The 26,051-nt window shown below is 44.8% G+C and overlaps 1 long non-coding RNA gene across 1 annotated transcript in view; it reads right to left on the bottom strand.

Annotated features, from left to right (window-relative positions):
- LOC149862942 (uncharacterized) overlaps positions 1 to 26,051 on the bottom strand; it is a 298,678-nt gene that overhangs the window by 66,849 nt on the left and 205,778 nt on the right. Inside the window, exon 3 of the long non-coding RNA XR_016443299.1 lies at positions 10,444 to 10,652. This is a non-coding gene — a long non-coding RNA (uncharacterized LOC149862942). The remainder of the gene's footprint in view (positions 1 to 10,443; positions 10,653 to 26,051) is intronic.

Below are 26,051 nucleotides of genomic sequence, written 5' to 3'. Positions count from 1 at the left end.
AATGTATATGTATATGTGTTATCATATATAAGTAACAGTAAAGTTATGTTAGATGCCTCACTCAGAGCAGAGTGGGGACAGTTTTGTATCTTTTGTCTAAAAAAAGATAAGGGACTCCTTTTAAATGAGCTGTTGACCAGTTCTGAGACTACTAAGTCAGGCAGCCGTACCTAGCCTTTGGGTTAGAAAGCAAGGGCCTGATTTGGGAACCTCGTGAACCAACAGACCTCCTTAGTTTATGACTTTGTGAAACAATAAAAGTTTTAAATTGAACATCCAGGTCTGAGCCTGTGCTTAATTCAGTCCTTATATAATTTGGCACGAACTCGCACATATATGACAAAATACTTCTTGATCAAGCTAATGCTGATGTCTCAGTAGCTTCTTTAGGCAGGATCCAGATATCTCCCATAGACATTAATAACTGTTGCACTGAGGCCTTGGTGGCTACTTATCTCGCCAAGGACATGGAGCTGCTGCTCTGTGACCCCTTGGCCTACTGGGCAAGCCACAGCCAAATGTGGCAGGATCTGGCCACAGTTGCCCAGGAACACCTGTCCTGTCCACTGACCATTGTTCTGAGCGAGAGGGTGTTCAGCATTGTTGGTGATGTTGTGACACCCAACCGCACCTCCTTGGATTCTGGTTTGGTGGAGCAGCTGGTGTTCCTCAAAATGAACCTCCCACTGCTGGGGTTCCTCAAGCTCCATATGCAGATGGAGTGAGTGCCACCCTCCTCACTCCATCCACACCTATTTCCTTTTTTTTACTTGTTTTAAACTACTTAATGCCCACTCTCAGAGCTGGTGGCAGCACTTACTGTATCACTAGCCATCAGGGGAAGAACATCTCCCTGCTGAGATCCCAGGCCGAGACAAACTTGGATGTATGGATTGGGGTTATGGGGAAGGAGGAGATGCCAGGTCCTGGGCATGACCTAAAACTGCACCCTGACAGGGTCAGGAGGCCTGGTGGGACTGCCAGCAGCACAGCAACCCCCAAGAAATGCCAGGACTGAGGACCTTGCTGGTGAAAAGCAGGTAGGAGGCACCTTATAACTTCAGCCACTTCACACACGCACACTCCTGACTAGGTAAAGGCACCCCTAGACATCAGGGGCCTAAATGGGCAGCCTCCCTCCTGGGTAACATCTAAATTGGTTTTTCATCAAGGCATGGTAGGAAAAAGAGGGATGGGCAGCAAGTCCAGAAACAGGTGGGCAGGCCGAGATCTCACCTGCACTGGGAAGGCCCCCTTTACATGTTACCATCCCTGCTGCATTCATCCTGCTCTGCCTTAACACACAAAAGGCATACAAGGGTCTTTGGGTCAATCTGATATCTTTTATTAAACCAACTAAATAGTTGGAGAAATATATCTTAGCTTTCAGGTTTAAAACCTTTTGTCAGGCTGAGGAAGCATCTGCAGTTGGTATGTATACTCTTCCTGGATGGAAGGAATAGTAAAGAAGCCAGAGGCTGGCACACAATGCAGGTAAGAAAGTCAGTCAGTGAAAATGTAAATTGAGGTGTCAGGGGTTAAGGGACAGACGGGGGGGGGGGGGAAGGGGGATGTAGCAGGTAAAAGTGGAAAGGTACCTGGGGAGTCAGATGTAGGGCAAGTTATAGTATGTCATAAATTCAATGTCTATATTGAGTCCATGAATTTCTGTATCAAGGAGACTGATGAAGTGAAGTTCATAGGCTTGTCTATGAAAAGTGGTTTGTAAATTCCATTTGAGGATCAGGCCTTTGAGACTGGAGACAGAGTGGCTTTCTTGTGAGAAATGTGCCTTCACAGGTAATTGGGTATTCTTGTCTGTAATAGGTTTCCAGTTTGCATTCATTCTGGTGCACAATTGTTGCTTGGTGTCTCCTACATATTTTCCATCAGGACATTTGGTGCACTGGATCAGGTATATGATATTTCTGGAGGTGCAGCTGTAAGATCCAGGAATGGTGATGGTTCTGTTGTAGGGTGTAGTAACTGCGGGTACTGGAGATATGTTGGCAGGTTTTGCATTTCTTGTCATGGCATGGTCTGGATCCATTTAGTGTGTTTGGGGTTGTAGGAAGTTTTCTTCTGGTGATGAGGTTAGCAAGGATCGGTGCTTGTTTGAATTTACAAAACACATTTCACAGATGAGCCTATGAACTTTATTTCATCAGCCTCCTGGATACAAAAACTCATGGACTCAATATAGACACTGGATTTATGGCACACTATAACCTGCCTGACATCCGACTCCCCAGGTACCTCTCCACTTTTCTCTGCTACTTTTAATGGTCACAAGCTGGCAGAGGGTAGGTTTAGGTTAGATATCAGGAGGCGCTACTTCACGGTCAGGGCGGCTAGGGCCTGGAACCAACTTCCAAGAGAAGTGGTGCAGGCTCCTACCCTGGGGGTGTTTAAGAGGAGGTTAGATGAACATCTTGCTGGGGTCGTTTGACCCCAGTATCCTTCCTGCCATGGCAGGGGGTTGGACTAGATGATCTGCTCAGGTCCCTTCCTACCCTAGAAGCTATGAAATCTGTAGTGCTCTTTCCAATGACTTTGGCAGGCTGTGGACCAAGTCTTAATGTACAATTCATTAATTGCATTGAAATTCCGCATGTTTATTCTATTCTAGCTTTATCTCTTCAGTGTACATGGGCAAGTATATGTTATACACATTAATCATCTTACCACTCTTTCACTGCCTATTGTTCATGGCAAGGCAGTCAGAGCACATTCTAAGACTGTTCTTTTTAGAAGGAGGAAACAACACATTAACCTATTCTTCCTTGTAAGGTGTAGATTCATCTATTGCCATACACACTAATTTAGTTTTTGGACAGGACAAATATAGCAACACTGTTGAAGTTAATAGGCCAGTTTAGTAAACAAGTCACAATTAAACAAATTAAATGCATTGTCGTATTAAGCAATGCAAATATCACTGAGTATATGGATTTACACTGTCCTCGAGCAATGACTTTGCTATTATGCTAATCAAATTATGGTGAGATTCCATTTCAATTAGTACAAGCCTTGAAAACAATGTTGGGGCTCTAATTATGCTGTTGGATTGTAGAAAGCTTCTTTTGTGTTAAGTTTATGGGCCAGATTCTCACAATTGTAAATAGGTGTATTTCCATATATTTCCAAGGAACTAATCCAATTTATAGCCTGGCCCTATAGATCAATTCCATAAGCGTATTTTATCAGTATTAAAGGATATAAAGCAACAAAGGATAATTAAATTAAAAGGATTCATCTGGATGCAGGGAAGAAACACATCTAGGATCCAATCCTGCATTCACTGAAATGAGCAGGACCAGGATCAAGCACAGTTCAGTAAATTATTTATACCAAAATGTTTCACTATGAAGCATGATTAAGATGACAGGGAACTTTTCAAGCCACTTTGGGGTATATGAAAACTACCAGTAACTTTTAAAGTCTTTGGCCTTGATCCTCCACAGGCTCTATCATGTGTTTAGCTTATGAGCAGTTCTCCTGAACCAATGGCCCTATTTGCAGTTCAGGAAAAACACGTATGCAAAGTGTTTGCAGAACTGGAGCTCAGCGTTTAGATGTCATATTCTCTTGGCACAAAACAGTCCTGAAACCAGTACATCCAGCCAGTAGAAGGTTCCACAACTTCTGCCTCTTCCTTACATTTGAGCTATAAATAGAAACACGATGGTAAGAATATGCAAACTGTCACATAAAAAGCCCTATTTTGTTTTAGTGATTTGGGTTGAGAGATAATGGGATGATTTCCTAAGCAAAGGTGATTTTTTGCAATAAAATATACATGTCTAGCTGTGGGTTTACATGTTTCTATGCCATGAAAATAGTCATTGACCCCAAGGCTAGGGACAGAAGTTACACATAAACCAGTTTAAGTGATCGTAAACTGGTTTAAACATGTAACAGAACAGAAGTTCAGTGCACATTTTCAAAATGACCAAAACCAGTTTAAAATAAACCTGGTTGGATGTAATATCAGACTTAACTGACTTAGGGCAAACCAGTTTATGGAACTTCTGTCCCAAGATCCCTTCCTGGTTCAAGTTACCTCACAGTCTTCCAGCATCCCGGGATGTTTTGTAGCCCTGAGCTATGCTGTTGGCTCCAGGGGAGCAGGAACTGCCTCACCCCTCTGCTCCTTAGCCTGTTTCCTCCCTGAGTCCACCAGCCCTTAGGGACAGGAGTGGGGCAGGGGAAGTGACCCTGAGACCGCCCCCCAGTCTCAGGTCTACACAACACACAGGTGAAGGAAAAGCCCCTGTGATGGGGGTTTCCCCCACCTCAGCCCAGGGCAGCCCCAGGTTGCTGAGGGGAATTCTTCCCCTCCCAGACCCCAGAGCTGTTTGCCTTGGCTGCTGCAAGTCTCAAGCAGCCTAAGGGAGTGGAGGGAAATTATCCTTCTTCTCCACAGCCAGTTTTGCCTCAGTTGCTGTGAGTCTGAGGCAAAACTAGTTGCAGGTGAGTGGAAAAATCTGTCCACTCCCTGAGGATGCTCCAGGCTACCCCTGAGACTCACAGGGGCTAAAGCAAGCAGCTCTGGGGTTCAGGAAGGGAAGTGCCCTGGAGATGCCCGAGGCTGGGTGACCTTGGGCTGGGGTGGGGGGCCCAAGGCAGGGGTTCCCCAGTACCCCAATGCTGGGCTGCATGGGCAGGCACCCAGCCAGGAAGATCACTTCTCCCTCGGCTAAAGCAATCAGCGGCTGGGAAAGGGGAGAGGGAATTCCCTTCAGCTCCCCAGGGTTGCCAGGGTTGGGAAAACCAGGCTGGGAGAAACCCCCTGAGGGGGAGGCTCCCCCATAGTGGGCCAGTACCTAGACAGGGGGCTTCTTAACCCCCTCTTGGCGGACAGCAGGGGTTGGGGACCCTTGGCTGGGCTGGCAATGGCCAGCAGGTTGGGAGATGTGCTCTAGCACCCCCTGCCTACTGGCCTGGATCAGTGCAGGCCACCCCTGCCTTTCCCAATTGAAAACTAAAATGTCAGTTCAGTTGGTTATAAATTCAATCTATGCAGCTTAGAGGAAGCTACCTAGTTTGAATCAGTTCTGCCTCAGGCTTTTTGACTGTCCGTACTTATCCCAAATAGTCAACAAAGTAAATACAAAAGGCATAGTTGTAAATAAATAGCATCTGATGAAACAACCACACTGAATTTTGTGCGGCTTCACATGGGCCTAATGGTACACGTTTCAATATGACTATTCACAATGCTGAAGATTAGCCCTGGTAAGATTGTTTGCAGGATTATACCTTGACAAGATTAAGGTAACTTGTACTGCCTATGCTATCTGTGGCTGGAATATGTTGTACTTATTCCTTGCTAGACACTGAAATCTGCTAGCAACACCCACATATTACCAGACAGTTAAATATAACCACCTAGCCCACTGCCATGGTAACCCACTTGCATCAGCCCTTTAAGAGCTTCCCCTCTGTACCCATTTGATGTTTGTATTCTGACTCTCAAAAGCCTGACTTCCAATCAGGTTGATGCTACGTGTTGATTTCAGGCATGGCACTGTTAGGTTTATATACCAGATCAGAACATTTGCTGTGAGATGACACTACTGCCTAGACTTCATGAGAGAGTTCTTTTCCCAATGCTAATGTAGAGCACAGAAGAAGATAACAGTTTTACCTAAAGCATATGTTACAATATACACTCTGCAATGAGCTAAAGCACCAAGCCAGCAAGTGGTAGATTAGAATCTTGAAATTCACATTCCATACACCTTAGAAATCAAATTAATACAGTGTTTGTGGAATACTTGTTGTGAAACCATCTTGTATGATACAACACCACTATAAAAATTATTCCCATAGAATCATCTTTTATTCAAGCAAATGCCATTGTTCAAGATAATGAGCCAAAGAAGGCACTACAATAGGAGAGGAATTGATTTAGTTTTTCCAAAACTTCAAACATAACTAGTATAAGTAGGATGTTTGATCTTCTCGCTACCAGCACCATTTCCTAGTTACTTATATAAACTGGAGCTCTCAAACTCCTACCTATTCCCAGTGATCAGTGCATGCTGGCTTATTAAATATTCCCTGAGCTTATCGCAAGTCTCAGTGCAGCAAGGCTTTTTAGTTGCTATGGCCTTAAGCATGGAACATGAAAGAAAAGGATATCTTGGAGTCTCAAGCTACATTTTTCATTTAAAAACAAGGCATGGGAGCCTTTGGCATGTCCCCAGCCATGTTTAGTTGTTGTGGAGCTCACATTTATATTTTGGAATGCTCTACCTTATACAGGGTATTTCTGTAAAAGTATTTCTTGAGAGAAAGCTACATCTAAGATATATAAGAACTGTAGTTTTACTTTTTTACTTTAGATAACCAAGTGTGGCAGGTCCTTGCCCTGCCACCTAGAATCGCCCCAGAGCCTACTCACCCACCATAACTTTGGGTGTTATCCATACCTCTGTGATGTTGCTCAGTGGCCTTTACTAGTTCTGGGAACACCCCTTTGGCGCATCTTCTGCGAGGCTCCTCATTTCTTACACCCCACCCATTTCCATTCGGGTGTTCTTATAGATCGCAGGCTGCACCTTGACGTTGTAATAGGTGGCTTGATGTGCAGCTGGGATGACACTCCAGTATCACAGTTGCTTGCTGTGACCTTGTTACACTTGGAGAAAAAATGCTAACACAAAAGGAAACAACATAACTCTACGTGGGTCAAGTTGAGCAGTGGGTAGGACACTGTTGGGCCAGCACTGAGCTGCTCACTCTCTGCACTGAGCTGCTTAGGGATCTGCTTCTTCGACCCTCGTTCCCTTTTCTCTATCTGGCCCCCTTTTCCCTGGGGCTTTTTCCTACTGCCCCATGGCCAGGGGTCCCAGTGTTTCCACATGGCCCTTGATGGGCCTACTCACAGCCAGACAGTGGATGTCACCTCACAGTGCAGGTTGGGCATACAGTCAGGCTGTTTCCATCCCTATCTGACCTGGGGCTTTACAAATGCCAGTCAGGCGCAAGCTAGTGAGCTCTGCTGCTACAGTGTGGGTTGTTCCCTGGGTGGACCACTGGAACTGTGCCCAGCTTTCTCTGGGAAGTCTTAGGTCTTAGTCTTAGGTTCAGTCCCCTTTAGGCTCTGGCAGGCCCAGGCTGGTTTCCCTGGCTTACTGGCTGGTGATGGTGGCAGTGACAGCAGGGTGTTCCAGGTGGCAAGGAGTGCATCTGGTTCTAGTTCCAACATGTGATGCATCCCATCATGTTCCTGGCCTCTGGGCTTCCTTTCAATGTGCAGTTGCTGTGCTGTGCTGTGCTATACTGTGCTGTGCTGTGCTTCAGTTGAGGCCCAGCTCCTCCATCCGTGGAGTAGCAGCTGTGCTGGTCACAGCCCAGCCACCTGGGCTTCAATACAGAGGAATCAGGGCATGGGCCTGCCACTCCAAGAGGGCCTTTTATGTAGGAATGGAATAAGAAGAATGGTATTTAGCTGTGTTAGTCTGAAGTTAGGCAGAAGGCAGGGTAGTGACGTACCTTATAGAATAACTATATCAGAGATGCGTAAGCTTTTGTGAGCCTGTGATGAAGCAAGCTTGGGCTCACAAAAACCTATGCATCTCTGATTTAGTTAGGCTATAATGTGCATCTCTGCCCTGCCTTTGGAATGGAATAAGGGCAAGAATTCCGCCAGTTCTGGTATAGGGAACTCCCAGAGAATTCAGTGTCCTATTTCCTGTCATTACATTCTGCTTAATATCACAATAATTATATAAGCATTCTTTACTTTCCACAGTCCAAATCATTTTCAACTCACACAATACATAACTACTACATTAATTAATCTAGTTGCTGTCAGAAGCCAAACAAGAGCTGATAAGCCTGATCTGTTACATTAAGCATAACCAGCACAGCAAGAGAGCACTAGGTTATATTGAGCACAATTGTTTGCATTTGTTATTACACTCTTCATATAAAAATTATCTTCACAGGCAGCTTTAAATTAGCTTGTTTGTATCACGTTAGGTATGCGGAAAAGCTAATATATTTAAGAGGAAAGGAACTGAGCAGACTATCTCCTATTAAAAGGCATGGGGATAATGTCTGTATAGTTAGTTTAATACTTATAAATACATGAGCATAGGTTGAACTCATTTAGGTGAACAAGTTTCTGTTCTTGGGATTGTTGGATAGACTAGAGGCCCTATGCCCCTGCTACTGTCTTGCTAGGCCTCATCTTCTAGCAGGCCTCCTTCCCACTTCAACCCTCATTCTCTTTAGTGTAACAGACTCTACTTCTAAACAAGTTCCCCTTTTCTTTTTCCCTTCCTGGAAGACAGTACTGGGATCAGTCAAGCTGCTAAAAAGGTAAGGAGCTAGGAGTTTTAAGAGATTTGCAGACTGCATCTGGAAGATGGTAAGTGACAAGGCTTTCAGGAATATAGGGAGGTTTGAAAGAAGTTTCAACAATAAGGAGACAAATAATTGGTATACATACCGAAGTAGTGACTGACCATAGGGCTAAGGGAAGTGCAGTGGCACAGTAACAATCCCCTTTCAGTCTACTACACGACAGGAGCAGCAGCCAGGGACTTTTTTTTAAGTCCCAAATCAAATAAGAATTCTACCCCACACCTTTCTCTTCTTTCCCACCATGGTTAGTAGTACCTCCCCTCCCCTTCCACCCCTCTGCTGCCTACATCTACTGCTGTCTCCAGCTGCCTCCGGGTGGGAGTGGGAGGGAACTCCAGAGCTTATTCCAGTCCTGTTCAGTGAGGAGCTCAGGTGTAGCACAGGTTGCTGCTCCCATACCCTTCTTTCTGAAATTCTGGATCTGCCCATGAATAGAATACACCTGCATAGGTATCTGTGTGGTAACTGGTGATAGGAATTCTTATGCAATTATTAGAATCTGATTAATTACTAGAGCTATTACATCTTTTAAAGCTTTTGTCATATGTTTAACAGTTCTGTCATACTTTGGATATGTAACCCATGTGCACTTAGCCTGTGCCAGCTGGTATAATTAGCCAACTGATGATGATAAAACACTCTTTAGTTATACTCACTGTGTCATTCCTTTAAGATTTGTAAGTACTGCATGCAATAAACCATGAACAGAGATAAACTGTGTAGGTCTGGGGCCCAGCGTACCCAGTTACTCACAACTTGGATGAAGTTCTGAGTTAACTAACATAGACCTTAAACAATATTTCCAGGAGAGATAGTACCAAATGGTTCTGTAGCAAAATGACTAAACAGATTTTCTGTGCCTTTGGACATGGAGGATTCTTCCTATGAGGGAACATCCAATGCCCCAGAGATAGCAAGGTCAAGTCTATTCTGTCCACGCTAAACATATATAGGGGCATGATAAGGATGTAACCACAATACATCACATTCAGACAATCACTGTTATCATAACACTGCTGGGGGGCTCTTGCAATCTGGTGGAGGCTGTTCTGATGTACCTAGGCCAAACCAGCTTCTTCCTCTCCTACAATCTGTGCAAAGTATAACTTAGCTGGACTCAACCACTGGAATCATATTTCTTACTTTGATAATTCTGAGATAAAAAATGGTCCAAGACGAATCTTCCCCATGCTATCCAATGACCAGTTCTATTGGCTTCAAGAGAACCACTCGCCTGAACCTCTCAACTGGGTAATTTTTTATTCATGGAAATCTCTTCTGTCACAGGTACACTGCTTTTGGTATTTGACATACCCTGTCTAAATCTGTCTCAGATCTCTACACTACACTGCAGCTTCTCATATAATCATACTTTATGTTTCGCTGCTAATACAGTTCTTTCAAGAAATGAGAGCTAATGGCAACATGATGGTAAACTCCTACTCATGAAAACAATTCTTATAGTGAGTTTAAAGACTGCCTCTAAATGAAGGTTTGGAAAATCATATAAAATCATATAAAAATCTATTACTATAGAAAATATATTTATGATGGGTTTCCTTCCGCCTTTTCATGGATATGTTGGAATGATTCAGTATGATCCTTTAATGCAATATGTTTTGCCACTGAGTTAATAAGAATAATGGATCAGGCCACTGATCAGCAGACTTTGGTCCCTGCCACACATTTATTTAATGGTGCAATGGTCAACAACTGTGTGGTGAGCAACTGTTAGACCCTTGCTATAGACAAAACAAGAGAGACAAGATGTGAGATTCCTACTTTTGTGAAAAGAGTATTATAAGTGCGAACATTATTTTATAATGTCAAACCCCTGGCATTTTTCAACTTTACTTCTGCATCCCAAGAAATACTACTTATAAAGAGACACCAATCTGAGCCCAGTGTAATCTGTATGGCAAACAAAGCGTACAAGAAAAGAGCTCTTTTGCTGTATTCAAAATATGCTACCCCAGAAGTGGACATATTAGCTCATTTTTATATCATCTGTAGTGACTACAAGTATCCTGATGAGAAAGTCAAAGACTGCTAGAAAGTACTTACATGTTCCGAAGTCTTCTGATACTATGGTGGATCCAAGGAGGCAGTTGGGAAGTAACTGTTCCCAGACCTCTCTCCCAATCCACAGATATGCACGTTGTCAGTCCCCAGGTAAAGAAGGACTTGTGCAGAAAACTATTACAGTATTAAATAATCTTCCAAAAACAGCCTGGAAGAAATCCCAATCAACTGAGTCCTTTGAAGCGGTAAAACTATAGACAAAAGAAAAGAGACAAGATGAGATAATAGGTCACTTCCATCTCTAGTTTTTGTTAGAGCTAATTTTCAGTCACTATGCAATTCTTTATATGTTTGTTAAAGTCTTTTTCCTTCTGCATGGCTGAAGGACTTTACCAAGCAATTCTGTTGATATTAACCTGGAATTGCAAAAATCGTTCTAGAGCCTGTTTTTCTACTGCTGCATTCCTAGTGGTCAGATTTGGAAAAACAAGTCTGTGCATGTATACTTCACAGCACGAGAACTTATTGACTCTTAAGATGGAAACAAAATGATTTTTTTTTTTAGGGTATATTTGATATTTTAGGGTATATTATACTTCAACTTCATATACCACCAAAGGTAAATAAAGTTCCATAAAACTCCAAGTAGTAACAATTATTCATAATGAAATGCTATCAATGCCATGCATTATTTGGAACATTATACTGAAAGATCTTTAAGGTCTTCACTAAAATATTTACAATTTAACACTATGGATAACTAAGGCTGAAAGTTAAGTATGTAATTATTTAGCTGGTCAGTGCCACCGTACATCAACATTCTAACGTACCAATAGCATTTTAGGCATACCATGATTTCGCAACCAAGCACTGAAGGCATGTCAGACACTAAGCCTTGTAGGCATTAGCCCTTAAGGAGATTTAAAATGAAAGAATGTTTTCCTAGGGCTGACAGACAGTGTGGGCACATCTGGATGGGCCCTGTAAGGTTGCACAGACATTTGTTTCCCCAGGAACAAGTAGCAGTGGCACACCTTGTGCCACTGCTACTTGTCTCCAGGGAATGCCCATGCCACATGTGCTCTGTTGTATAGCAGGTTACCCTTGTTGGGGTAGGGAAGGCTGGGGACAGCAACTGTGCTGGCCCCAACAGCCTAACCTGGGGTCCTGGGGACTCCAGCCAGCCAGTCACTGGTTTTAGGGGGTAGCATGCTGCCACCACATGTGCCACTCCACTTTTTTCAGCATGGGCTTTTTTGACCACTAGGTCAAATCCTCCCTCCCCGTGCTGCTACAGAACACCTGCATGTGTGGTGCTGCAGATGGGTCTTCAGTGCCCCATACCACCCATCTGCGCTCATCTGGACGTGGCCTGTAAGGTTGCAAAAACCGAAGGATCAGTGCCTTAAGGTAAATTTAAGGTAATAGTTACTCATAGTATTTGGTGAGTTGAACAAAGTTCAATCCAAGAAATGCTTAATGTCAGGGGTTCCCTCTCCACTCCAGTCTCTGCTAAAGGCAAATAGGAGCTTGTACATTTCCAGGGTGAGTTTCATTGAAACCATCTCTGTACTGGCTTTTTGCCCAGATAGTGCTGCATCCCTACAGCTTCTGCATAGACCTGACCCTAGCTGTAAATCACCAGTTCAGCTTTGCATGTGGCTCCTCAACAGTTTCTGCTACATTCTGCTTCCCTGCTGCACCTAGTTTCTCAGGAGCTGTGTCCACTGATTATGATGCACAAGACAGTGTTGGAAGAAGGGACCAGAATGTATATGTCCACAGCTAAGTCATTTGTAGATCTGCATCCTAATTCCCAGTGCTTTCTGCATCATTAGGTCCTAAAAATTCTTTTAAACATCAGGTTCTGTCTCTCTCTAACATTAACTGCAGTTGATAGAGAAAAACAAGGTGATGTTCTTTAAATTCTGCCTTAAACATTATCCATTTTTCCCTACTACAAAAACAGACTATCCTATAATTCTGCAATCAGACACATTTTTTAAATAGCTTATGTGCCAGGTCAGTAATTCTTTCCTGGTAGAAACACTGTCACCAACTCAGGGATGTGATTTGCCTTTCTGTCATGGTTACAGTCTTCTAGGTTTGGAAGGCACAGGAGGTGCCCAGATTCATGACTCAGTGCTAACAATAATAAACATCCAAATATGAACAATTCTGATAAGGAAGTGTTAACTCTGTAAACGAACCTCCACTTTATTTGTAACAGAGCTTGCAGAGCATTTATTTTTTCATTGATTTTTTTTTTTAAACTGTAGAAGTACCATAATTAAAAGGAAAATGATTCTGACATTTCAGGAGATCTCGGTCTATTAGGTTTAATTATTTTTAACAGGAAAAAAAATGCTTTACTTTCCACTGATTTCCAGGACAGTTCTGCACATAGAGCATATGAAGAATGAGACCCTATATTATTATTTTGTAGAAACTGCATGTTGACTTTCTATCAATTTAATATATGCAGCACTGGATTTTTTTTTTCTTTTTACTTTGGCATCAAGGGGCATGTGTAGACAACATAGGAGTTAATGTAGACTGCCCTAAAATTTTAATGTAGCTTTTTTTTTTATGCGGTGTATTTTTTTTTTTTGCACAACAGTGTTCATGTTTGCATGAACAGTGCTTTCGAGCAAGTTAAGTCACCGTGTGTCATTCCTTGCAGATGTCAGTAGAGGGAGTCAAATACCAATTTACCCCCAGAATGTCTTTCCTCATGTATTACAGCAGGAAGTGCATGTGAACCACCTGGGCTCCCCAGACCCTGCCCCCAGACTCTCATTGAGCAGTCCTGACTCTCTGGGAGCCTCCCCTGGGCACAGTCACCCCAAAATTCTTGTCACTTGCACCCACCTATGCTCATTCAGTCTGGCCTCTCTCCATCAGTATGCAATCACAAGGACCATGTCCCAATCCCAAAAGACAAGCTGTGCGGGTGAATCCTCCCCTCCCGTTCATTCCTTTCCCTTCCCTTCCCATTCTACCCATTCATTAATATAATATAATAACTACCTATATCATAAGAGTAGCGGGTGGGTGGGCAGGTGTTTGTTGCCACCCGATTGCTGTTTATGTTGGTAGTGGCAAGCAAGTCTATCTTTGTGGTTTTGGGGGTTTTTTGGACTGCATTTCCCAGCATTCCTGAACTCATTGATCTTTGTAGTTTCCAATGGGAAACCCTCCCATTCCCTGGCCAGGTACATCATCAATCTGTTTGTGTAGTACCACATATGGCTTTTGGAGGTGTGTTGTGAATTGTTGTCAATTGTTTTATAAATGTTTTTTGAATGTTTTTCAAAATGTGGGTTGCTGTCCCCCACCCCCAACTGCCTAGCCTGCCAAGAGCTAGAATGGGGGGGAGCTAATTCAGATGTAGGTGACAGTGCATAATGCCTCCCTCCCCCAAACCAGTTTCCCATTGGTACCCTCCCATTCCCTGCCAAAGTACTGTTTGTGTAGTACCACATCTAGCTTTTGGAGGTGTGTCTTTTATGAATTGTTTTATAAATGTTTTTGGAATGTTTTTCAAAATGTGGGTTGCTGTTCATCTTGTTCCCCACCCACCCAGGGGGCTCATTCACGTGTGGATGATGGTGTATAATGCCCCCCTCCCCACAAACCACTCAGTCTAGAAAAGCAGCAAACCCCTAGCCCGGTCCCAATTTCCTCCCCCTACCCGACTGTCCCCCCTTCTGCCCCTTGTCTACAACACCGCATGCCCCTGTAGACACACACAGATTTTCAAGGGAGGAATAGGCTGCAATCAGACCTAGACAGGTTACAGAGGTGGGCAGATGAGAACAGGATGGGTTTCAACACTGACAAGTACAAGGTGATGCATCTGGAGAGGAAGAACCAGCACCATACCTACAGGCTGGGGAACTCCCCTCTTGTCAGTGCAGAGGCAGAAAAGGATCTTGGAGTCGTTATTGATGCCAAATGAATATGGGTTGATAGTGTGGGGAAGCGGTCAGGAAGGCTAACCATAAATTGTATCCACAGACGCCTCTTGAGCAGGTCCAAGTATGTGATCCTCCACCTCTATGCAACACTGGTCAGGCCACAGTTGGGAGTACTGTGTCCAGTCCTGGGTGCTGCATTTCAGCAGGGATGTGGAGAACATGGAAATGGTCCAGAGGAGGACCACCCACATGATCAGGGGTCAGTAGCCCTACAAGCAGAGGTTAAGGGACCTAAACCTCTTCAGCCTCCACAAGAGAAGGCTGAGGGGGGATCTAGTGGCCTGTTACAAACTAGTCAGACGGGACCAACAGGCATTGGGGAAGTCCCTGTTCCCACAACCACTACCAAGAGTGACAAGAAATAACAGTCACAAGCTGGCAAGAGGGTAGATTTAGGCTAGATATCAGGAGGCGCTACTTCACGGTCAGGGTGGCTAGGATCTGGAACCAACTACCAAGAGAAGTGGAGCTGGTTCCTACCCTGGGGGGTCTTTAAGATGAGACTGGATAAACACTTTGCCGAGGTCATTTGACCCCAGTACTCTTTCCTGCCATGGCAGGGGGTCGGACTTGATGATCTGCTCAGGTCCCTTCTGACCCTACCAACTATGAAACTATGATATGGTAGAACATCTCCATTTTCATTCAGAACATTTCCAGCCACTGCTGGTTGTTCCAAGTGGGCAGAATGATTTGCTCCCACCAATCCAAGCTGTGCTCATGGGCTCACACTGTGCAGAGTCTGCTGGTCCTCCTCAGGTTTGTCAACAAAGCCTTGTCAAATTCCACCTGTTCGCTTCACTTTGTGTATTCCCCTGAGTAACTGTTGAATCTTCTTATCATTGGTACTGTTAAAGCAGAAACACAGCTTGCGCTGAACAGTGTAGAGTCCTACTCCTACTGAAATGTTCCAACAGTAATCCCCAGTTAAACATCATTTGCAGTACTGCCACCCCTTCCTTCTCACGCTCCATGACTTTATGAGCATTCATCACGGCTTCATGAGCACTCATGGTGCTCTGGTGTGGTGCCAGAGGACTGGAAGAGGGCCAATGTGGTTCCCATCATCAAAAAGGGGAGGAAGGAGGACCCGGGAAACTATAGGCCAGTTAGTGTTACCTCAATCCTGGGCAAGCTTTTTGAGAAAATTATGCTGGCGCATATCCACGAGGGGCCAGCAGGGGAGATTATGCTTGTGGTAACCAACACGGGTTCATTAGATGCAGGTGCTGTCAGACTAACCTGGTGGCCTTCTATGACCAGATCACCAAATCCTTAGATGCAGGGGTAGCAGTGGACATAGTCTTCCTGGACTTTTGGAAGGCCTTCGACACTGTCTCTTACCCCGTTCTCATTAAGAAACTGGGGGGGCTGTGGTGTCGACACCCACACAGTCAATTGGGTTGCCAACTGGCTGGAGGGTTGCACCCAGAGAGTGGTAGTGGATGGGTCATTTTCAACTGGGAGGGATGTGGGCAGTGGGGTTCCGCAGGGCTCGGTCCTCGGGGCCGCACTGTTCAACATCTTCATCACTGACTTGGACGAAGGGGTAAAAAGCACCCTGTTTAAATTTGCTGATGACACTAAGATGTGGGGGGATGTGGGCAGGCTAGAAGGGAGGAATAGGCTGCAATTGGACCTAGACAGGTTATAAGGGTGGGCGGATGAGAATAGGATGGGATTCAACACTGACAAGTGCAAAGTGATGCACCTGGGGAGGAAAAACTGGCACCCTACCTACAGGTTGGGGGACTCCCTTCTTGTCAGTACAGAGGCAGAAAAGGATCTTGGAGTCATCATTGATGCCAAGATGAACATGGGCTGGCAGCATGGGGATGCAGTCAGGAAGGCCAAACGTACCTTGTCATGCATCCACAGATGCATCTGAAGCAGGTCCAAGGAGGTGATACTCCCCCTCTATGCGACACTGGTTCAGGCCGCAGCTGGAGTACTGTGTCCAGTTCTGGGTGCCGCTCTTCAAGAGGGATGTGGACAACATGGAGAGGGTCCAGAGGACCACTCACATGATCAGGGGGCAGCAGGGCAGGCCCTATGAGGTTCAGCCTCCACAAGAGAAGGCTGAGGGGAGATCTAGTTGCCTGTTACAAACTAGTCAGAGGGGACCAGCAGGCACTGGGGAAGTCCCTGTTCCCCCGAGCACTACCAGGAGTGACCAGGAATAACAGTCACAAGCTGGTAAGAGGGTAGATTTAGGCTGGATATCAGGAGGCGCTACTTCACGGTCAGGGCGGCTAGGATCTGGAACCAACTTCCAAAAGAAGTGATGCTGGCTCCTACCCTGGGGGTCTTTAAGAGGAGGCTGGATGGACACCTTCCTGCGGTCGTTTGACCCCGTTACTCTTTCCTGCCATGGCAGGGGGTCGGACTAGACGATCTGCTCAGGTCCCTTCTGACCCTAGAAACTATGAAACTATGTCCTCCATCCTCATTCTCCATTCTGCCCCTCTCCCAGCAGCAGCCTATCACCCACCTGCACCAAGCAGTGTGGCAGGGAGAGAGAGAGAGAGAGAGAGAGTGTGGTCTGGAACTTGGTGTAGCTGCTTTTTCAACACATCACCCCAGTGCCCAGGGGCATTGTGCATTTTTGCACATCCTTTCGTTCATCCTGAGCTTTGCAGCCACTGGTGTTGTGATGTACAATGGCCTTATTTACCCCATCCCCAGGTCTTTTTTGTTATTAACTGGGTGTGCTTCATCACCTTTGGGTGTTTAGATACTTACAGGTAATGACTTCAAAATCCTTGGAATTTTCCCAGACCTTCCTGCAAGCACAGCCTGAGTATAAAGGCACCCTCCCCAAAATTTGCCCCCCCTTTCACAAATCACTTCTGCTGTTGACCACCAACTGCTTCACCATGTCTCAGAAAGCCAAGGCCAGCAGTATGGAGCTGATGGCCCAGGAGGCTGATACCTCCAATGCCCGTGGGCCCAACTGGAGCTGGGAATAACTGGAAGACTTAATATTTGGTCAGAGCAAAGGATCACAGACAGGCTGGAAAGTAGGAGGAATAAGCCTCTTTATGTCAGGATTGCAAAAGGCATTCAGGCACAAGGGCACAATCGTGACTGGACCCAGATTTGGTGCAAGATCAAGTCCCTGACATCAGCATTTTACAGAGCCTAAGATGCAAATTCTCATTCTGGGGCAGGTCGCACAATTGCCCCCTTCTGTGACAAGCTGTCTGTCATTCTCTCCAGGGATGACAGTGACAACCCAGGTTTGGAGACTTTCAGCACCAGGGTTGGGCTGGAGGTGCAGGTGGAGGAGGAGGAGGATGTGGCAGCAGCCCCTTCTGAGGGTGAAACCATCATCATGTCTCAGCTGTTCAGAAACTCCTCCCTGGTCCCTGATGACCAGTGGCAGGAAGAACCATTGGTCACCTTACAGTTATTGCCACTTAGCCCCTCTATTCAACAGAATAGCATGGATGATGAAGCAGAGGAGGTGGAGGGTCAGAAAGATGCATCATCTGCTGGACCTGGTAAGTCTCTTGTACTCTGCCTCGTCACTGCCAGGCAACTCCCGGGTTTGTGCTGGTTGAGTTTGGGAGGGCAGGGGGAAGGGGGAAAAATTCATGTGTTGCTGTAGGTGTGTTGCCACGTTCTTTCAATGGTGGTCCAGGCCAGCTGGGTTCAATGGCTAATTTTTTGCTTTAAGTAATTTGTTGCAGCTAGCACAGGCAGTGGCAGCCATGGATCTGTTCCTCTCGGAGCAGGGAGTACTCATAAGTTTTGGGCAGTACACGTGGTACTCCAATTTTGTGGGGTCTGTTTCCACGCCTGCCGGGATTTTGTGCACTGCATGGTGGGGGTGGGGGTGTGTACTTTCCTTCTCTTGCGGGGAAGCCAACCATTGCTTTTTTCTTTATCAGCCACCACAACTCGTGGCCACCAGAAATGGTGCCCCTCTTGCACTTCAACAGAGCACTGCAGAGATTTTCTCAGCAAGCAGAGCTGGTTCGATGACACCTCGCTCGAGGTTGACAGAGTCCTCAGTAGCCAGAGTGCAACACAAAGATGGCTGGCAGGATGAACTCTGGTTTGGCGCATAAGGACTGTGCCATCCTTGGGGAAGTGCAAGACACCACGCAGAATTTGAGAGATGTGGTTAACAAGTCCAGTGCTGACTTACAGAGTTCACATGACACTTTCAAGGAGACCTTTCAGAGTGTGCAGAACTACCTAAATGAACAGGTACTATGCCCAAAAGGGAAAAGTCAGTCTGCTCATCTTGTCTTTGTGCTAGATGAACCTGTTCCCCCTACTCTGTGGGGTCACAGCAGGGCCATATGATTGCCAGCAGGGCCAAGAGGGTACCACTGTGTTTCAGGGATACAGGGCTGGTTCAGGGTAATGGTGGGGTAAAGGTCAAGAAACCCAAGTAACTGCTGTAATACTGTGTTGCAAACAATAAAAGCTCATAGTTTCCTGGCTTCTTGTGTCTGCCTCCATATCCACCCTTTTCCATGCTTTCTTGGGTCACTCTCACAAAGCTTCCTTGCGTCAGGCACTGGTGTGTGTGTAACACCGAAGCAAGGCTGTTGGTTGGGGGGGGGAGGGCTGGGGTTTGCAGCTTTGCTTGCACACAAACACAATCTCTCTTGCACAGGTAGCAAGTGTTGTCCTGGCCTGCACACACAAAGCCTGTCTCTCAGCTTGGCAACTGGTGCCTCCTGGGTCTGAGGGGGATTTCCAGCGTCTCCCCACAACTGTTTGCCAAGGCAAAGGAGCAAGGGGGGTCCCCCTGCATACTCCCAGGTGGACCCAGAATTGCATGGGCACTGCTCAAGCCTCTGCTGTGGCCTGGCACCCATGGTGATGCATCACTGGGGGAGGGCTGGCCTGTCAAAACTCCATCCCATCATGCTCCCCACCCCGGTCTTCCTCCAACAGCTCTGGGATCCTGGACCAGCACCTGCCCCACCACTCCGTGTGCTCAGCCATGGCACTGCCAGTTTCCAGGAGCTCCAGCTCCTCCCCAGAGGGAGCTCCTGCCTGGGCAGGCAGATACTACACATCTGTGCCCCAGGAAACTGCCAGGAGTTGTATATCCTCACCACCAGTGGGGACCAACTCGGGCTGCTGGGCATGCCTGCCATGCCTACAAAGTAAGCCCCACACTGGGGGGGAGGACCCTCTCAACCCCAGCCCCTGCCCCTGCCCCCAGCTTCAGCCCCCACTCCCCACCTGGCCCTCTCATACTCTCCCTGGCCCCCAAAGCCTAACTCCTAGCAAGCAGGGAGGTAAGAGAGAGTGCAAAACTTTATAGAATAGCTTGTGCCCCTGCAGCTAGGCAAGCACAGGCCTCTCACATGCCAAGAAATGCATTAATGCTGGTGGTGATGTCATCCTCAGCTGTGTGGGGGAGACAAGGTCCTGTAGCACAGCCACAGGTAGTGCTCCAGGTGACAGTGGAGGTTATGTGGCAGGGTGGGCTTGCCCTATGTACTGTCAAAGCTCAGGATCCCATGTCAGGTTCACAGGTGCACCCAGGGCACCATGACAATCATCATCAGCAGCAGCAGCAGCAGCAGGGCACAGTGGATCAGGCAGCCCTCAGTCCTTGGTCCATGCAAGCAGCTTGTTGCAACATGCCCAGGAAACTCTCAGTAGGGGCACACTCAGATCACAGGGCCAGAGCAGTGGGGGACTAGCCTTGGGGCACCTCTCTGGAGAGACCCCCTTGTGGAGGAGGCAGAGGCACTAGCAGTTCCACATCCCAGTTGGGTGGGAGCCTCTCACCCTCTGAGCCCAGGAGTCATGGGCTTTGCAGCAGCACATGAAGCAGGCTAGTCTGCTAAAAAAGAGCAGAGGAAGTGACTCTGGAGCTGCGGCATTTTCATTTGGCTGTTGAAAGATAGTCAGACGCATGTAGCCTTCTATTAATGAAAATCATAAATGCCTTTTACAAAGAAAGACATTTTCCATAAACCATAAAATATATTTTAGTTAAATTTATGTTCCAAAATCCATCTGGTAGTTCAGCAGCCTTCACCTACTTCCTTCATCCAATTTCCCACCTGTGTGGAAGGCCAATTGAGAAGCTCTCCCACAATAAATATCCATTTCTCTACAGAGACACATTAAGTCAAGAGAAGCAGACAAAACAAGTGAGAGGGAATTAACAATAAGACTAAATGCGATTAGAGGATCAAGAACATCAGAATTCATTTTGTTAATTTTATGATAGTATTGTAAATTGCTGGAAATCTGTTTCTTTTCTTCCTTCTGTCTGGTTTTTCACATTAGCTGCATCTCTCTTTCCTCCATCATTTCCTCTTATCATCCCTCCTCTTAGGAGACTTTAGCAAAAGTGAACATCATTCTCTATATGGACATATCACTGAAGAAAACCAACTGCATTTATTTTAAAAAGAGAAAGAAAGAAAATGAAAGGCAAATATGGGTAGGCAACTAAATAAGCATGATGGGTTCTCATGAATAATTCCTCAAAGTATTTATAGGTGGTAGGATATATATTTGCATACTTTCCTGTATTCCTTTCTCTAGTCACATAGGAACTTTTTCAAATTAATAAATTATCTTAAGGCTCCTGTTTAAGATGACAGCTAAGGAAAAGACTCCACCCCAAAGGCACACTAATTATCCCTATGGCCAAAGATATTAGAACTTGAAAGTGGGGGTAGGGAGGGGGGGAACAAAACAGAAAATAAAAGTTTAGTTGTCTGCTTATTATGAAACTGTGATTCATATTCTCAATATATGAGTATTTTTGATGAAATGGTTTAAATACCTTGAAGTGAAAGGGGCTTGATTGCCACAATGGCTCCTGTAGTTAGGTCACTGATGGTAGCTTTATATAAAAATGCATTTTATACCCGTAAGACTGAAAATCTAGTCTTTTAAAAGAAAACCTCTATCACTGACTCACACTCCCTTGAGTATAGCACCTGCTGTATATGATAACTCTTACAGACAATTGACAAAATGGTCTGAAACACTTTTAGAACAGAAAGCATGACTGTGGAGAACATAGTCAGCTGTAACATCAGTGGGATTTTATATAAGAAATCACATTTTACATCCATAAGAGAGAGGGAAGAAAAAGGTCTGAAAGGACTCTATTAATAATGTAAAGTCCCCTGAGTAATTCTCAACCAGATGATAAGCATAACTCAAATATAGGATGTGCATGATGCCCTCAAGTGTCATTACTGATGCTTGATGGCATTAATTAATATAGTCTAAGCATCAACTTGATAATAATCAGTTCTTGCTTTATGAATAATTGCTGGAGTCAATGTACTGCAGTATTTTGTAAAACCAATTTATTGTTTAGTTTACCCCAAGTCTTGGAGTTTCTTCTAGCTGCATAATTTGTTACATAATGTTATATAATGCTATACAGTATACAAAATACAATATCATTTTTTAAAGTATGAAATATAGCTTGCATTTTAAGAGTTTTCCATTACATTTCTGCATCCTTAGTAACTGCTATATTGAAGGTCATTCCTATCTGATTTAATTAATCATGAAGAACTTTATCAATGGTAATAACATAGAATAGAAACCCCGAACATTGCTGAAGAAAAGAAGCTACATTTAAGCAGCTTCTATAGCATTTTGTAATGCTTTGTCCTTTTATCTGAATAAAATACTTTCTTCATGCACATTAATCAGAAAATGGAAAAGGTACAGAAAATGGAGAAGTCAGGGATTTGGACTAAACTGGTAAATAATTACATCAAAAGATGTGCCATTTGTAGAAGCGTTTTTTTAAAAGGAAACCATTAAAGAAAATGTACTGTAATTACTGTTCTAAGAGGATGCAAACTTTTAGGTTGACAAGAAAAAAAAATGGAATAAGGACATTTGCAGTGCATATTAATAGGCATTCTAAGAATGGAGAAATGCCTGCCCTTAGGAATATTTGGAAATGACAGCAAAATGAAAATATTTCAGACAATGCTAGCTGCTGTTTATTTAGTTATTTACTTACTGGAATGTGGATTGTGCACTACCAATAAAGCCATAAGAACAGGCTTAGTGTCCCATTCAAACCAGGAACAGCAATGGTAGGTAGAATTATAATTTGATATAGACCAATAACAATCATCCTTCCCACTGACTTGTGCTTAAAAGATAAGGAACTGCTTAAACACCTGGCTGAAGAGAGGCATCTTTGGAGCAACAAGACCACTGTATGGACACAAATAACTCAGCTATTCCAGTAGCTATTGTGTAACACAGAAAGAACAAAGGCTCCACCACATTTTACACAGAATCTTGATAGGAATGAGCCACAAAACTCCAGGACTGGAATTCTGCCCTGTCCATATCACTGAGACGAGAATTGCAGGGTAAGCACCATTTAACTTTAGGCAGAACGTGGCCTTGTGTGATCACTGCATCCATGGAATAAACTCAATTTTTTTACTGCCTACTTACTTATCTAGGCAAACTCATAACAAGATTTATGCAGTATCTATATATTTAGTTGGGTCAGATGGGTCTGAGGAAAAAAAATTCAGATGTGAAACACCCAAACTGTAAATCCACTCTGATTTTATGCTGTCTGTATAATCAGGTCACAATACAAAAAGGTCATTAAAAGTAACTTAAAAGTGTATTTTTACTATGAGATTTAATACACTGCAAAATTCCAATGTTTGAGAGTAATATAGATTCATTTAATGGGAATCATGACATAAAACTAGTCAGGCACCAGTGGTGACATGTGGGGTGCACTCCCTGAGAGTGCTGTTGCACCCCTCAACCAGCCACGCTCGCTGCTTAGGCAATGGGCGGGGGGGCAGGCAGGAGCACTGGTGACCACCCTGCAAGCACCAGTTGATCTCTGCAGCTGCTCCCAGAAGTGGCCTCAGCCACTCCTGGAAGTGGCTGCAGCGATTCCCCCCCCCTCCCCCAAGCAGTGAGATCAGCTGCAGGGGAACCCCTGCCCCCGGCTGGCAGGACTGGTCACAGGGGGGCATGCACCCCCCTGACTAAGGTGGCATCAGTGGCCTATGCCAGTCACTGCATTCTCATAAAAAAGAAACCAAAATTAAACACAATACCCTTCCATTAATAAATGACTGGTAATACCTCTAATTCTATTGAATAAAATAATAGCATGAACAAACATTTTCTTCTTCAGAGACCATTCAAACTTATAAGCAAAAAGGCATGAGATACACTGTACAATTCCAAATGAGGCTTCTGTTTTAAAAACATTTAAACAGTACAAAGCAATCAGGAAACACACTTGGAAAAAAATAATTGTTCCAAATATAAAAGTAGTGTCTTAAAAGACTGGGGGGGGGTTGCAAAAAATAATCATGAATAGGCAGTAGTAACCATTTAACAAGCTGTAAGCTGCTTTAAACTGTTCACTGTATTGTCTTTGTTATTTGCAATTTTGTCTCTGATTTAGATTAAGTGCACTAGTCTAAACTCCTAATGGCTCAATGGATATATGTTGTATAATCCATAAGGCACCAAATCCATATTAATCTTTGTCATAATAACCACAGCTCTTTTGACAATTCAAAGTAGTTCAGATTGAAAGAGGTGCCCCTCCTCCCCCAAACTGGATGTACAGAAACAACTTATTTATCAGACTATAACTGAGGAAGAAAGATTAAAGGATTTATAAAAGGATAAAACAACATGAAGGTCAAAATTCATACTTTGTAGAACCCTATTTAAAGGGGTTGAAAGTGAGATTTAAATTTAAAATATAAGGCAATTGGTTACTTGCAGAGTAAGTATGAATTAAGGTCGGAAATACTGTTCTTAATTAAGACTGAAACAGACAGAGATGAACAAATAGCTTTTTATGAAATGGACAACCTTCTTAATATACAAACAACACCTTCCTCTATACCATGATTTGGATAAAACATCCCCAAGTCTTGATATTCTTGAGAGAGCATCCTTGGGTAGAAGATCAAGAGAGGTATAATAATTCTCTCTCATCATTCCCACCCTTTTGCATTTTATTTCTTTTTATCCCCTTTTTTTTGCCTGATGTTGCTATACTATATCAACTTCAATATATACAGTGTGTCACTTAGTTTAAACTCATAGATTATACTTCATCATTTACATAGCTCCAAGGGGTATTTTGTTATCACTATAATCCATGTTTAATTGATTTAATTGTGTAATGTCATTTGCTTTACCACTATCAGGCTTGACTCAAAACCTACTGACTCCAGCAGAAAGACCCAATGAGATTTCCATCGGGAACATCAAATTTACATTTTTTAAAAATCTTTTACTTCAGTCTTGATGTCAGCTATAATTAAATACTCTAAGGCTACACAATAGACCAGTACTGAAGAATACAGTAAAATGCTTCATAACATGCAGCCTGATTTTCAGAAATGCTGATTGTCAAAACTGTACTCACAATTAGCATGTGCTCAGCCCAACAGAAAAATTAAAATCTTAGTCTCTATTGATTAAGATCACTGTACTCCAGTATCACAGTCTGCTTTGTGCCCCTTTATGCCTGCCTCAGAGGGAGGCACACTAGCACTCAGCTTATACTTAGCTGCTCCAGCTGAGCATCCAGCAGGCCCCACTCATGAACTGTCTCAGCACAGCACAGAGCAAGCACAGCCCCGCTCCCCAGCCCCACCCACTGCATCCAGCCACAGGCAGGCAGCAGGGGGAAATGAGGCATCTGTGTCCCCCCACACAAGCCCCAAGACCTGGACATCTTGGTTGCTGGGCCAGGCTACTGCACCCTCAACACCCCATCATAAGCACCCCATGATGTACACACAAACACCAAGCGCAAGAGAAACCCTGTGTTCAGGCACAGCCCCTCAGACTCCTTCCCTAGCACCTGCATACCCAGCCAGGGATCCCTATGGCCCGATGCATGGGCACAGCTCCACAGACTTTGATCCTGGCACCTGCATATCCAGCCAGGAACACAAATGGTTCCGTGATCAGTCACAGCTCCATGCATCCGGACCCTGGCACGTGCATGCCCAGCCAGGAACACAAATGGCTCCACGGTCAGTCACAGCTCCATGGACCCTGACCCTGGGACCTGCACACTACATCTCAGAGGCCAGAGCCAGGCACCAGCCAGGAGCAGGTGGCGTGTGTCCAGCTATCTCAATGTGGGAGGTATAGGTCACTGAAAATTTCTACACAACGGCATAGGGTATTACCAGCACCATGGGGCATCTGCTGAAAGCCCCTGAAAAGTTCATGGTCATGGTGCTGGTCTGGCCACTGGAGCCCTAGTCACTCTGGAGCAGGGCTCACACCCAGCTGGAGTGAGATGGAGAGCCACCCACACCCACCATTCCTTCCTTCTATTCACTCATCCATTCACCCACCCACCTACTTGCAGCCAGACCCTCACCTACCCAAAGATGCCAAGACTTCACAGGCACCAGCACAGACCGTAGTGTTACCTGTCAGCTCCATGTTCTTGGGGAACCCTGACACAGGATACAGACTGTCTGACTCACAAAGAATCGCCCCCCGCCCCCAAACAGAAACTGATTAAGATGCAGTGAGAGACACATCTAAAACCCTCCAGATAAGGGTGACAAAAGTGCAACAAGTGCCCTAGGTCTCATTTGCATCTGAGATGGGAACAGATGACCATTCATTTACATGAGAGATGGAGAACAGAAAACCTGAAGCAGAGACTGCAGT

This window comes from Crocodylus siamensis, chromosome 6 (genome assembly GCF_052110815.1).
Source record: "Crocodylus siamensis isolate JL-2025a chromosome 6, ASM5211081v1, whole genome shotgun sequence".
NCBI classification, from domain to species: Eukaryota; Metazoa; Chordata; order Crocodylia; family Crocodylidae; genus Crocodylus; species Crocodylus siamensis.
This window is presented reverse-complemented; position numbering and strand designations above follow the sequence as displayed.